The sequence below is a fragment of the Argiope bruennichi genome, chromosome X1, assembly GCF_947563725.1.
Source record: "Argiope bruennichi chromosome X1, qqArgBrue1.1, whole genome shotgun sequence".
In the NCBI taxonomy this organism is placed as follows: domain Eukaryota; kingdom Metazoa; phylum Arthropoda; class Arachnida; order Araneae; family Araneidae; genus Argiope; species Argiope bruennichi.
Genome location: NC_079162.1, coordinates 67,672,711 through 67,689,822, shown reverse-complemented (window position 1 = coordinate 67,689,822; position 17,112 = coordinate 67,672,711).

The following is a 17,112-nucleotide window of genomic DNA, read 5'->3' as shown; positions in this document are numbered from 1 at the left end:
AGAATATATATATAATATGTACCTGCATTAAATAAAGTGGATGAACTTATGTGTTTTATAACAAAATTCTATATTTCTTACGAACACTGTTGTATCTAGGGGGGGGGGGGTATCGTGAGGAACAATGTGTTACTTCTTCCAAAGTATTACAGAGAGTCTTCAAAAAGTTGTATTGAACAAAAAGTAGTATTGAAATACTTTTTGGAGTCCACTGCATTTCACCTTTATAAAAGTCATAATTCTAAGATAAAATTCACATCTTTATATTGAACATGAGTAGTAGCATTAGATATATAATAAACAGGATGATGCTGACTAAATATTTACTTTTCAGAGTGTAGTTTCTTAATGTTCTTATTGATAGCAATAAAACATGTAATTACAACGCTAGGCTTCCTGAACTGCTGTGCTGTTTAGAACAACTACAGTATGTCATTCTGATATATTTCCTACTCTTTACTATTTTTTTTTTTATTTTCCTATTTGCTTTTTTTTTCTTTTATAGCCATTTATGCTTTCAACTTACCAAAACTACTTATAGATTTTAAAGTTGTTTTTCACATACATATTTATTCATGAATATGATGAGCAAATAAGCCCATCACTGAAGGAGACTTGTATTACATAATGTAAGCAAAACTTACATATTTGTAAATGAATGATAATTTCATAATTCCTGACTTACTATTTAATTTTTTTATTTTGTATTATAGATTTGTGTGGCATTTCTCAATAAATAGTCATACATAATTAGTGTGAATTCTTTTATTAATTTTGTATAACATTATGACTTTTAAAAATATCTTTCAATGGTTTTACTATCAGAATACAGACTGGTATTTTTATTCCAGCATATTTTACTTCTTAATTATAAGCAGTATTTTTTAAGAGATTTGGTGAATGCCTTTCATGACTTGCGCCATTAAAAAAATTATTTAGCTCATCACATTTTTAGACAAAGGATCCTTGCCTTCTCTGAAAAATCGTAAGATATGTTCAAAAAATTTGATTTGGACAACTTTTTTTATTTTTATTTTAAATAATATTTTATTGTCAGCCTGATTATATTGTTTTGTCACTAAGCTATATTCACTAAGTAATATGAATATATTAGGAAAATTAGTGAAAAATTCCTAATGGAACTTCTCTTTTTGTATATTACTGATATGTCAAAGATTTTAAGAAGATTTGCCCAAATTACTTTGTAGAAAATGAACCTTTATGCTTATATTGGAATTCCATTTTTCTAAATTTTATAAATATTTGATTTGGGTAGTTTCTATCCTCTGTTAAATATACGGATAGGATGAATAAAATCGGAAAATATATAAAAATTAACAGCATGCATTAATGGCTGCAGATGCCATTGAATATTTAGACAATTCAGTGTTTTAAAATTGAGTGCTTATTTGACAAAATTAACTCTGGTTTTAGAATCAACAGCCTCCGGATACCCGAAAAAATGAAATCTTACTTGACAACAAAATTTGTTTTTGAACAGTATTATCATCATTATATTTATTTCTTTGAGCATTCAATGTAACAAAATTTCATTTCTTTTTCTTTTTTTTTCTAGATTTAACTGGATGCATATTGAAGTCCTCCACATTGAGACTGAAAAATCTACCTGTGGTAAACGTTTGAGAGATCCTAATTTTTGGATTATTCTGAAATTCTGGAATATATGACAACAAAATAATTCCATTGCTCATTTTTTCTAAATGATTTGTGTTTTAAAATGTCTTTCTTGCTTGTAAAATGAGTTATTTAGCCTGCAGTTCTTATGTTATTTCTGATCAAACTGTGATGTTTAAAGACTTTCATTTTTCTTTTCTCTTGTTATAAATGCCTTTAAAAATTAAAATAAATGTTATGAATTACTTTTTTTTGTGTAGGCAGGATTAAAAATTTAATGATACATAAGTTAATAATCCATAAATTTACTATTTAAAATTTAGATATGCTTTGTGAACAAAAATGTGTTTTTGACTATCCATTTCTTAATATTTTAAGTTTTCACCAGATGTTCTAATTGTGATAATTATTTTTTTAATATAATATTATAGATATTGCAACTGATTATTTTTTAAAAACTAAAATGAAAAGTTTTCATTTTTAAATGTTAATAACACTACAATTTAAAACATATGTATAGTGAAAATCTTTTTGAATATTTTTTTGTTTGGGTGTTATTTTTAAGATTTGATGAATTAACTGTTATGTTAATTTTGCATGAACCCATATATATATTAATGGCTGAATAATAGTTGTGAAGACTTATTTTTTCATTTTATATAGAATTAGAGGTATGTAATTAATAGAAAATTAAATGCCCAAGTTGCTATCTTAGCCTATATATGTTTTTTTTTTTTTTTAATTCTTGTTTTGCTAGTGAAATTCTTTTATAATCCTTGTTGTAAATTGTGATGTTTTTTGCATTTTTTGCTGCTCAACAATTCATTATAAACTATGATTGCCGTGTTCTCTAGCAGTAATTTGTTTGAATTTATCATTTTTTCTCATGCTGAAATTTTTAGAAGTAAGACATTCAAAATATTTTTCTGTAATTGAAAATATTGAACTTTCTTAAATTTTAGATGCATGCCATTGATATCTGTCAAATTTTTTTTCCATGAAAAATTTTCTTTTCTTGTTTGACCAGTTTTGTATTATTGTCTGTTTCTGATGATATTCATACACTTTGCAATAACATTTATACAGCATATTACCAGATATCTCAAATTTATTGATAGATTTTCTATTTAAATTTTTTAAATATAATGTTGTAAATATTGCAACTGATTACAAAAAAAACTAAATTGAAAATTTTCCATTTTTAAAATGTTGATAATACTATAATTTTAAATATATGTATATTGAAAATCCTTTTGAATATTTTTTTGTTTGTTGGTTATTTTTAAGATTTGATGAATTAACTATCATGTTAATTGTGCCATGAACCCCTTCATTTTGATGACTGAATGGTTGGGAAGACTTTTTTTTTATAACATTTTTCCAAAATGCTTCACTATATTATAGTTGATACACATAAATATGTATCATATAAAAAAGCAGTTATTTTGCATTGAAATATGATTAACACTGAGATTATCTGTTTCCATTTTTTAAATTATAATGATAGTGAATAGTTGAAACAGTTTATTTGTTTAATTAACTTGTGGAAGAATTCAATATTTTCTTCTTATATTTTTTTTCTGTATTAAAAAAATTGGTGTTTTTTATTTATATTTAGTTATGAAATAAAATGCTTCATCTTTCTTTCCTTCCAGGCCTAATGATACTGAAATTGAGCATTCTCTGCATGATTTGAGGCTGAAAAATATCAAAATGGTAAGCATTTTAGAAATCATTTTGGACACGTTATATTTTTTATGTACACCAGTAAGTATGTCTACTGCTTAGTTACACCACAAAATTAATTATAGTTGAGAATCTTTTCCCATTTAAATCTCATGCTTGGATAGTGAAGATAAAGAGTATTTATTGTGTTGTTCTGAATAGTTATTGAGTTGTTTAAATGATAAGAAAACGAGTTGTTATATTAACCGATTAATTCCTTCTTCAAAAATATGAAATTTAACCTTTTGTGCTTGAGAAGTCACTCATGGTCATTGTTGATTCGAAGTCAGCAGTGAACTGTACTTTTGCTTAAACTTCTTTATTTACACTATATACACTCCTTTTGCAGTGAGTAGATCATATAATACATGGCTGATTGCGGTATTGCATTGTGGTTGGCTTTGTTAAGCCTTACAAACTGAAGTTGTTTGCAGCTTTTGTCTGTCATATAGTTGTCAGACTACATACATGAATTTTATTTTTTTCAAAAAAAAAATCTTCAAACATGTTTATTTCTTTAGAAAATGTGAGCAACTTATTGTTTATTTATTTTTTTTAATCATATATCAGAAAGAATGATTCTAAATTGAGTGTAATGTTGTGGGTTTACATTATTTAAAATTAAGGTCATAGCACTGAAACATTAATAAAAAATAGTAGAACTTCATTACCCCCAGGCATGCATATGCTTCACCATCTCAGAACACATGAATGGGCAATTCAGTGACATATCATTTGTCACAGAAATTATCTGAAACTGATTCTTATTCAGATGGAAAATCTGGTTACTCTCAAAATGAACTCCTCGCTGTGAAGAGGAGCTCAAAAGCAAAGGTACTAATATCTGTCTCAAAAAATGAGTGGTGTGAAAAAGCCGCAAATAATAGAAATGTGTAAGCACCATTTTCCTTCTGTTATTCTTTAGAAAGACAACAACAATACAATATGCTGAAAGAAATGCATAAACTGCATTAATCTGCATTTAGGAACTTTTTGGATTTAGTATTAATGAAAATATTCTGCATTTCATATAATATTGTACAGACACAAAAGCTTGTCAATTCTGGCATGATTGCAGCTTTTGGTTATCGATGAATTAAAAGCTATTTTTTCCTCAAAGTATTTCAGTAAAAAACTTTGTGCTGCAAGGCTTAAACTTTTTTTCATGGAACAGTTATTCAGAGCAGATTGTATGAAATACTAAGATATATACTTTTTGATTTGAAATTAACAAGATCTAAAGTAATTCACACAGATCAATTTGTACTAATATTAGAGATTTTGAACATAATTATTCAAAATTATTTTTTTTAAAAAGCAATTCGAGTCATATTAGTAGATGAGCAAATATTTCAAGGATTGATAAGCAATACATATGAGGTAATCCTTATAAATTCTCAATTAAATTTTGGATGATTGCTGTTGCTCAGTCAAAATATTTGTTAATTGGCTTTCCATAATCAGAAAAAAAAAAAAGAATTCATACAGACCCATTTATAATACAATATTGAGATGTGATTTTGCAGAGCTGTTTCATATTTTGAACAAAGCATTTTTTTTATTAACTAAAACACTACAAATTAAAGGACTTAACTTTGTTTTTACTGTGAAGCTTAGAAAGCAAGAAGTACTCGGATTATTCTTGCTTGGAAAAGGAGAACTGCACCCAGTCAATATTTCAAACATGTTAACGTAACTCTACTGGTATAACAAAGAAAAAAAAAATGCAATGAAATTATAAAAATTAATAGCTAAATATAATTTGAAAACATATTTTAGCAAACTAGTCATGAAAAAATGTGTGGTTTTGGATAATTTAGAGAGCTGTCAAAACGGTTACCGTGGGTCTTTCTAGGTATACAGATTATACTGCCTTTCTAGTGTTGAATTTTGTTTTATTCCTTGTTCTTTATATTCATCTAAAATAAATTTTTTCTGGAGTTTTAAAATGAGACATTTTGCTACTTTTGTTTATTGTATTGTCATCCTTAAATACATTAACTTCTTCTGTACTCTTAAATAATTCATTTGTATAATGCTGACAAATTGCAGGTACTCTGTTCAAACCATACATTAATTTCGTACAATATTTAATCCATTATGTATATTTATTGTCAAAAGTTTCTGACAATTTCTTTTGCAAGTCTGTATGGTGAAAATCTGATTTTGTGATTTGTTTCCTTGCTTTTAAACTAAGAAGAATTTCCTTCAATCTCTTGGCATAGTGTGTCTTCATTCAATTAAATTGCAACATAAAGTTACTAAATAATTCTCACATAATCCTATATGGCCACCTTGCTTTACTACAAGTACTACCGCTGTTTCCATGCAGAGTTCTTCAACTTTTCTTATGATATTCTTTGTTTCTAATCTGTGAATTTCGTTTTCGATTCTGCTTTTTGAAAAAAAAGGGTACTGTTTGAACTCTACAACTTCAACGGGTCTTTAAGTTTGAATTTTACTTCAAAATGAATTATTTCACAATTTTACCATGACAATGTCTTTATATTTCTCTAAAAGTACATTAAAGTTTCTTTTGATTTTAGTTCTAACTGCTTTACTCGTGCACCTTTCCAAATAGGTTTTATAGAGCCTTGAATTTCATCCTAATTTTTCCTTAACATTGTACAGATTCATATTCCGATTTTCTTATATTTAATACAGACACTTGCTCCACTGGCTTTTATGAGTCTTCCTTAAAAATTTTCAAAATTACATTCGTAGGTGGAATTTTTTATCTGAAATTTTTCTGTAAGAAGTAGGATTCTTTATACATATAAATGTTTATAGTACTATGCAGTAGTATTATTCTAAATGTTTAACTTATTTTCTAATTTCATTGTAGTGCGTTCAAATAAAAAATGAAATGTTTCAAATATTCTCTTTCCTTTCTTAGATCCCTTCTCCTCTTTTTGAGCATAATCATCTGAATCTGAAATTTTAGTTATTTTTTCAAAAGGATTGTAATATTTTTTGCTCCTTTTCCACTGAACAGTTCCTGGGTATAGAAAATTAGATTTATTCCTCATCTGTTATTCATGTTGATTTCTGAGGGTTTATTAATATTTAAATAATGGTCACAGAAGGGCAATGTTGTATTGTAAACTGTTGAATTTGCTGAAATTTTCATTCCTGCTATTGGTTTCCTATTATTTTAAACCAGTGCACTTTATATTTTGCATAAATTTTCTTTTCTTATTATATCTAATATTTGTCTCTCATCTTCATACAATGATTGTATTCAAAGCTTTTAAAACTTTGTTAAACATATTATGATGTATCTGAAATTTGTTGATAGAATTTTCTGTATTGAATAATGTAAAATTATTTAATCCCTTTTTATGTTTCATTTTCATAATTCTGAATTTCTGTTGCACAAAAAGTTTGTTTACATCAACTTTATTTCTATGAGTATATGTTAAGAAAATTTCATTTTCTTCCATTCTTTTTTAGACTGAAATCAAAAATCTAATGTTGATCCGAGAATGAAAAATCTACCAGTAGTGAGATTTTTGAAATTATCTTGTGCATGTTGTATTTTTTGGTTTCCATTTAACTTCTGGTATTAATAACAGAAAAATAAATTAATTTTAGTGCTTGCTTTCTGAAATATTTTTATAATTTACTATTATTAGTTCTTTCTTTGTTGTTTGCAAAAATAGCTACTGTTTCTTATCTTACTATTGTTGTAATTTGATTGAAATTTTTATAACAAGAAACTCTAATTTTCTCTTTTTCATAATGAAATTAAATAAATGGCTTTCTAATTTTTGAAAATGAAAGCTATCTATAGTTACCATTTAAATTTTGGGGAATATGAAGGAAAATGATTAATTTATTATACATTGATGTAGTTTAAAGTGATTCCTTTATTCTCTGATTTCTTCACTTTTTGTTCAATAACATGCCTGAAATTAATAGAAAATGAGCCACAGATATTACTTTGTCAGCCCACTTGGAAATTATGTTTCAAAATGATAGTTGTCTAAAAGTTAAATTTTTATAAGCTATTTTATGTTTATTGAATATTTTTCGATTCAGTTATCCATTGCTAATATTTGGTTGAACCCTTGTTGTCTTCTTTGGAAATTATAACTCTACAGCATTCAATACTTAGATTAGTTTTTTTTTAAAAAATAACACTGTATTTTAACTATTTCATATTTATCTCATATTGAGACTTTGCAGATATTATTGGCATTTTTAAGTTGGGGAGAAATGTCATTCATTAAACGTGAATTATCTTTTATAAAAACTAGCTAAGCACTGAAAAAATTGGTTTCATAATTTATTTGTTTTAGTATTATTTTTCTTCAGTAGACAAGTCATGTGTCCTTGAATATTTGTAATTGAGGTTTGCATTCTTAATTTTTTGCAGAATTTCTCTTTTTCACTATCGTTCAAATTATTTACTTTTCCAATCATTCGAATGTGGTGGATTAATAAATATGTAATGTTTGATCACAAGTTTCTATGAAAAATTGTTTACATAGTTTCATTTTTCCCTTCTCAAAATAAGAAATCTTGTAGTCATGCCTCTGAGTATTAATGTATGATTATTTGATCAATTATAAATCAGATAGAATTAAAAAAATGTAAGTGTATTTTTTTGAATTTCAATGTGTTTATGCTTGTCCATACGTTGCTATTACAGGAATAATTATTTATTTAAAAATGAAGATACTTTTTAAAAATTGTTCATCATCCATTGCTTATCCAATATGAAACAAAAATATAAGGATATATTAACTGTAGAGTTGCTTTATATTTTTAATTTAATGGCATTGTGGAAAAATGATCGAAAATTATATTGTTGTAAGAAGGTGCATATATAAATTGCAGTCCCAATGTGATTGGTATTTCTAACATAAACAATTTGTCTTATTTTTAAAAATGTACATGTTGATAAATTTGATAGCACTTATACAGAATAGATTTTTTAACATGCAAAACATTTCCCAAAGAAGAATCAGGAAGAAATTTCTCATGTATATATTGCTTCTGTTTTTTAATTTAACCGTTTGCACTCTAGTGTAACTTACCATATTCTGAAAAATACGTCATTTTCATATTTTTTTAGGTAATGATTATTATATGTCATTTAACTACTTAACTGTTTTATTTTCTTTACTATCTAATAAGATGACACCTTCTATTTTGGGAATATTTTCTTATTTTGATTCAAATGGCAATCCATTGAATACTTGACTTATCTATGTATTCAAAGTACATTTAATATTGAATTATAATCGTTACGAATGGTTTATTTTTTGCTTACAACTAAAAATTCGATAAATCGATGCACGTATGCCATACGGGCAAAACAGTTAAGCGACTTATAGCAAAAAGTCTTACATTACTTTTTTGGAATCATAACAAACCTATAACTATATTTTTCAGTGTCCAAAACAATGAAAGGAATTCTTACACTCACACATGCATAATTAGGCACCTCATTACTTTTTAGCATGCAAAGGGTTGATTCTGACAACATTCAGTATATCAAGATTTTAATTTTACATTAAAAAACTAGCCATGTTTTAATGAAGACTGATATTAATGTTTTCTCAATATTTTTATTTTTAAATATTAGTCAGATGCTATTTGTGATGCATTCTTAATCATTGTGATCATATTTAAATTGCAGGATATATTATTTTGATGAATGTTAGTTAACTTGTATTGAAGTTATTTAAATATTTAATTTGTTTTGTTTATCAGAGTGAGTGCATGTCATTTTATTAATGCATGAAAATGTAGACCAAATAAAGGAAGATGTTGTACTTTGGGATATTTATTTATATATTTATTAACTTGGCTATGCTTTAAAGTTTTGCCTACCAAACTATTTTAAACATAATCATATAAGAAATGCATCATTATTATTCAGGGGCATGATAAAGTGTAGTTTTTTTTTTTTAATTTATTTATTTACAACTTTGGAAATGTAATCCAGCACAATACTATGTAACTTGCTGCTGAGGTGAGATTAAAATAAGCACTTTAAAAAGAAAAATCAGGATAATATATTTATTTTTTAATTTCATTGATAATTAAATTTCATAATTATTATTATCTGCAATTTTGTCATTTTTGACAATTTGAAGAACCTTACCGTTTTTCCTGTTACCATTTTTTTTCCCTAAACAAAATTATTTAAGATTATATATATGTCTCTGCGTGTAATAAAGTGAATTAACTTATTTGTTTTATAACATAATTCTACATTTCATACAATCACTGTTGTGTCGAGGGATATCCTGAGGAACAACATGTCATTTGTTCCAAAGTACTGCAATGAGAATTTTAATAAACAGTAGTTATTGAAATACTTTTTGGGATTTTTATAAAAGCCATATTTCAAAGATAAAATTCACACTGAATACAAACAGTAGCATTAAAGACATAACAATCAGGATGATGCTGATTAAATATTTACTTATCAGAGAATAGTTTTTAATTTTCTGATTATTAGCAATAAAACATGCAATTACAACACCAAGCTTCTTGAACTGCTGTGCTAGTTAGAACAACTACAGTAGCTCATTCTGATATATTTCCTACACTTTTTCCTACACTATTTCCTACTATTTTTTATTTTTATTTTCCTAATTCTGTTTCTTGTTCTTTTATAGACAATAAAGCTTTCAACTCACCAAAACTACTAATAAAGTTGTTTCTCATATAAGTATTTATTCATTGAATATAATGTGTTTCTCATATAAGTATTTATTCATTGAATATAATGAGCAAATAAGCCCATTACCAAAAGAGCCTTGTATTACATAATGTAAACAAAAATTACATTTGTAAATGAATGATAATTTCATAATTCCTGAATTATTATTTAAAACTTTTATTTTGTATTATTGATGTGTGTAGCATTTCTAAATAAGTGGTCATATATAATTAGTATGAATTCTTTTATTAATTTTATTTAACATTATGACTTTTAAAAATATCTCAGAGTTTTTTAGTATCGACATACAGGCTGGTATTTTTATTCCAGCTTAAAAGAGACATGGTGAATGTCTTTCATAAGACTTAAGCCATTTAAAATGATTTAGCTCATTCCCTGATAGTCATTCTATATTTGAAAGGATCCTTGCTTTCTCTGAAAATTCACAAAATATATTTAAAAATATTGCTCTTGAACATGTTTTTATATACTTTAAATAATATTTTGTCGGCCCGATTATATTCTTTTGTTACTAAACTGTATCCAGTAAGTCATTTGAATATATTGGGAAAATTCATGAAAAAAGTTAATTTTTCTTCCCACTGAAACTCATTTATATTTCAGTGTATAATGTATTCAGCATTCTTTTCTAGGATGATGTATGTTGAAAGAAAGAGCATTATACTATTTATTTACAAATAATTAAATAATAATGCTTAAGAATTTTTTGACTTTTGTATATGTAAATCAGAAAGAATATACTCCATCAATTCTATGGCATTCAGAGGTTTTCTAGATTGTTTCATTCTTTAGCATAAAAGTTTCCAAATGAAGCAAATTTCTGTACAGTTTAGCCAATCATCATTTAAAACTGAATAACATGAAATATTGTATGATAATTGTTTAAATGTAGAATTTGTTTCTTGTAGAATTTTAAGAATATTTTTTGCAGGAAAATGTCTACTATGTTCAGTGGATAGGAATGCATTTATTTCTAATTATCTGTATTTTTGTTCCATAAAGTAAGTTCATGTTTTTTTTTGGTGATATTACCTACCTCACAATTTTTTTATATATATATATAAACAATATCCATTGTCTTGCAACAGTAATTTCATTCTGAAAATATAGATAGTATATTTCTGATTGGGCCTTTATTGTTTTAGTTTTTTATTTTCTAATTTTGCTAAAAGCCTTTTTGAACTGTCGTTATGTAATGAGTGAGATCATACAAAATTACAATAAGAAATCAATGATTTTTAATGCCACCCTCTTCAATCAGATAATAAAATATTTTATCTTCTTCAGAACTGCTTCTGTGTAATTTAAATTCTATTCTTGATTATATAAATTATATATTAGTAAATAAAAAGGAAGAAGAGTCCCCCCCCCCCTTCCCTCTTGTATATATTAAGCTAACTTCAATTTCTAATTAAGTTTAAAAACATTTTAGTGTTGAAGCTTAATAAACACAGAATAAATTATAAACAATTTAAACCACAATAGAAATATATATTATTACATATTATATTTTATTACATGTATAATGTTTCAATAATTTTTAATAGATTGCATTCTTATTAAGTATCTCTTTGTGAAAGGAAGAATGTATGTTCAGCATTTAAAGAACATTCTTTTGGAAGGTAAACTTTTAAAATTTAATATTAACATATTTATTAATACATACAATATACATTTTTGCTCTTAATTTAAAATTCACTTAAATCATTTCTCTATACAAAGAGATATATTTATATAATTTTTAGTTCTGCACATTATATAAAGAAGAATTTTATTAAGTATTTTATGATGTATCTTTAATTAGTTGGTGGATTATTTGATATTGAATAGTATAAAATTTTCAAAACTATTTTTAGATTTGTTATTGGTAAATTATAAATATTTATTCCATATAACTTTTTTCATACAAATTTTATTATTTAAAAAATTTCAATTTCCTTTCTTTCAAAATTTGTAAAACTCAAATCAGAGGTCTCTGCATGATCTAAGACTGAAAAGTCTTCCTAAGGTTAGCGTTTTACAAATTCTTTCATGTGTGTATTATTTGTTGGTTTGTATAAATTACTAGAATCAATGATAGCAAAGTAAAGTAAATTAGATGACATCTTCACCTCATTACTAAAATATATTCATGTTTAATAGTAATTTCTTTTTTAATATGATGCAAAAATAATTCTTATTTTTGGCATACCTTTGATAGAAATTTTCTCTTAGTTCATTTTTTTAAATATATATTGTTAATAATTTACTATTTAAGATGGCCAATTTTTAATGCAAGGTGCTTACTTTAATATACAATAATAATATCTTGAATCTTCCTCTCATTTGTTTATTTCTTCCTTATTGAGTAAGGTGTTTGAAATTAATAGAAAATGAACTGCAGAGGTTGGTCTGTTTGCTCACTTAGAGATTATTTTTTGAATACCGTAGTTGCCAGTCAGAAATTGTTGGAAATTTTGTTGTTGGGATGATTCTTTGCACATTTTGCTACTCGGCTGTTTATTAAAAATATAGCTTGGTATATTTATGAGCATGCATTGATTTTAGTTTGTTAATTTATCTACGTTGAACTGATGTCAGGGAAGCATTCTAAATAGTCTTCTTTTACTGAAACTACAAAAATTTTTATGTGTGCCACTGATTTTTTGCCTAATTTATTAATGCAATGCATTTTTTTCATCATACATTCTCTTCATATTTGACCCTTATTTGTTCAAATATTATTTATATTTAGTATGAGTTAAATTTATTATGCATATGATAATGTATATACTATATGTTGATAGATTTTTATATATTAAAAGTTTTAAACTTTAATAAAAACATTTTTGTGTTTTGTTGTTGTTCTTGATTATTGTATTTTTCTATTAGACCAAAGATACTTATCTGTACAACACTGATTTAGTGTTAATTATACTGCAGTGATTATATGATTAATTATGAACCTGGAATTGTTTTTACAAAATTGTCTCCAATTTTTTTGCTAAGGTGAAAACAAAAATTCTTGTTAATTCATATTCTTATATGTGTAGCACACAAATCACGTCGAAACTGTTTCAGTTGAAAATATTATTATATAATTAAATCATTGCATTAAACAATCTTTATTCTGAAAAGTAATCAACATATCAAACAAAAGTTAAATCAATATACAAATTGATATTGTAAGTAAGTTAAAGGGAAAAATTTTAAACAAAATGAATGAATGAAATAATGCAGTAAATTTTCAAAGGTTATGTACCCCACCTGCTTTGATGTTTTTGGTTCATTACTATCATATCCTAATGGAACATCTCTTTTTGTATGTTACCAATATATCCCAGATTTTAAGAAGATTTGTCCAAATTACTTTGTAAAAAATGAGCCTTTATTCTTATATTGGAATCCAATTTTCCAGAATTTTTTGGCATACATGCAACTTTCTCTGTTGTTTTCTGCATTGTTATAGCCTAAAAGATTATCAATAACTAATGTAAAACAATATGGCCATGCAAAAGAAAAAGAAAAGGAAAAATTCAATATCAGACATAGATGTGGAAGATATTTTCTCTTTACTAAATTTATTAATTACTGGAAAGTAAAAAAATATCTGCTTTATTAAATATTCATTACTCAGTCGACAAATTGTTTTAAACATATTGGAAGCAACCATCATTATTATTTTGTGTCCAAATCAATTGTTTCTTGATATTGGAATAATTATATAATGTCTATCATCTTAAGGATCCCTGATAAAGTCTACTGCACTTAAAGCTAAGTTTTGTTTTAAATGCCATTTCATTTGCTTTTGATTAGTGCATTCCTTACTATCTTCTAATCAAATAAAACAGGAATATCATATCTCCTGTAACTGTTGGAAGAAGGCAATTTTTAGATCTTCATGAATAGACCTCTGATGTTCCTGAAAGCAGAGTATCCTTAGGACCTTTTGATATTCTCCTTTCCCAGGTTGAGAATTTGAAAGTGAAAATGACTGTTAGACGTTGTGTAGCAACATTTAAACATCTGCTTTTATTGTCTTTAATAGGCCTCAAATCAAAATCCTATCATTTTTCCATACGAAAAAGAAGCTGGTGATTATTATTGCAATATACAAGGTATTTGTGTGAAGAATTTTCACCTCCCTTGTTCTGTAAAGCAGTTATTTTAATGTTTAAAAATTCACTCCTCCTCTCTCTAATTTAGATTCTAAAGATTCTGAGTTTTTCTTTTACTGGTCATCCAGATAACTGAATGGAAATGCAAATTAACCATATGATGCAAGAATAAAATATTTACCATTGATAACTTTTTTTCAGAAATTATTTTAAGCATGGGTATTTTCTGGTTTATTTTCAACTTCTTTAATCTATAGTAGCAAACAAAAACAAATCATATTTGCTACTTATATATGCTAATTTATTCATATTTATTATGATTTCACTTGTTTCTCATATGAATTTTTTTATTAATTAGCAGTGTTTTTCTTTTCACTTACCAAAAAATTTAATAAAATTTAAAAGTGATGCTATAAATTACCTTATTTTTAGCAATGAAAATCAATTTAGTTTGTAATCTGGGAGTTTACTTTTTTAATTTTTTAGCAAGGAATTCTTAAAGTTTGACATTCATAAACCTGATTAAGATTTTTTTTTTTTAGTATTCAACTGTTTTTTTAAATTAGTTGTTTTACATTAGTTATTGATAATCTTTTAGTCTATAACAATGCAGAAAGCAACAGAGAAAGTTACATGTATGCCGAAAAATTCTGGAAAATTGGATTCCAATATAAGAATAAAGGCTCATTTTTTACAAAGTAATTTGGACAAATTTTCTTAAAATCTGGGACATATTGGTAGTTTGACATTCATAAACCTGATTAAGATTTTTAGTATTCAACTGTTTTTAAAAAAATATATCGTAATAATCTCTCATTCATTCCAGTTTCTCTGTGCCTATTTACATTGAAATATATACATTATTCTAAATCCTCTATTGTAAAGGAAAATGTTAACTTTTTGATGCATGCCACTAATTTCCCACCTGATATTTGGTGAAATATGTTCTGTATTCAAAAAAAAAAAAACTTTTTATTCTTATTTGACCTGAATTTTTCTGTATTTTTAAATATTGTTCATATTATGTAGAATTTATTAAACATATTACAGTGTATCTGAAATTAGTTGATAGATATTCGTACTTGCACTTTTCTAATGATCAAAGCCTTTTACACACGCAATACAAATGTCTGTCACTGTGATGATTAACCAACATTCCATTCCATACTGCAAACTTTCTTTTGTTCATGTTTCTATTTTTGCCATTGAGTTTACTGATATTTGACTTGAATAGTTTCTGCCTGTTTTTAAATATATGGATAGAAGAAATATTAGTGGAAAATCTATAAAAATTAGCAGCATACATTAATGGCTGCAGATGCCAATGAATATTTAGTCTATTAGTGTTTTAAAATTAGTACTTATTTGACAAAATTAACATTGGTTTTAGAATCAACAGCCTCAATATACCTTAAAAATTAATTCTTCCTTCACAACAAAATTTGTTTTAGAACAGTGTTATCAACATTAGATTTATTTCTTGGAGCATTCAATGTAACAAAATTTCATTTCATTCCCCCCCCCTAGATTTAACTGGATGCATTTTGAAGCTATCCTCATGGAGACTGAAAACTCTACCTGTGGTAAACTTTTCAGAGATCCTAATTTTTTGTTTATTCTGAAATTCTGGAATCCATGGCAGCAAAATAATTCCAATGCTCACTTTTTCTAAATTATTTGTTTTAAAATATTTTCATTCTGATGCTTGTAAAATCAGTTATGTATTCTATAGTGTTTGTTATCTCTGATTCTAATTGTGGCAATTAAAGAATTTCATTTTTCCTCTCTCTTGTTATAATTGCCTTTAAAAATTAAAATAAATGTTATGAATTGTTATTACTATTATTGTTATTTTGAGTTGAGAGGATTTAAAACTTAATGATACTTAAATTAGTAATCCATAAATTTACCATTTAAAATTTAGATATGGTATGTGGCGAACAAAAATGCTTTGTTGACTGTACATTTGTTAATATTTTAAGTTTTCACTTGATGTTCTAATTGGGATAGTTAAATTTTTTAAATATAGTGTTATAGATATTGCAACTGATTATTTTTTTTAACTAAAATGAAAAGTTTCTATTTTTAAAACTTTAATAATACTACGATTTAAAACACACGTATAGTGAAACACTTTTTGAATATTTTTTGTTTGTGTGTTATTTTTCAGATTTGATGAATCAACTGTCATGTTATGCTATGAACCCCCATATTTTGCCAACTAAATGGTTGGGAAGACTTTTTTTTTTCTTTTGTCATTGTGTATAGAATTTAGAGGTATGAAATTAATAGAAAATTAAATGTCCAAGTTACTATCCTAGACTGTATATATATTTTTTATTTCTTGTTTCGCTTTTTTTTTAATCCTTGTTATAAATTATGATGTTTTTTGCTACTCAACAATTTATTAAAATCTATGATTCTCCTATCCACAAGCAGTAATTTGTTTGAATTTTTCAGTTTTTCTCATGCTGAAATTATCAAAATTAAGACATTAAAAATCTTTTTCTGTAATTAAAACTATTGAACTTACTTAAATTTTGTATGCATGTCACTGATTTTCTGTCATTTTTTATTCATATGATAAATTTTATATTTATAAAAAATTTTCTTTCCCTATTTGATCCAGTTTTGCATTAGTTTCTCTACTTCTGATGAAATTCTTATACTTTTGCAGTAAAATCTATGCAGCATATTCCCAGATATCTCAAATTTATCAATAGACTTTTTGTTAAGATTTTTTAAATATAATGTTATATATATTACAACGGATTATTTTTTAAAAACTAAAATTAAAAGTTTCCATTTTTAAAATGCTAATAATACAACAATTTAAAGTATATGCATAGTGACAATCTTTATAAATATTTTTTTTTGTTTGTTGGTTTATTTATTATTTTTTTTAAAGATTTGATGAATTAACTGTCATGTTAATTGTGTAATGAACCCCTATAT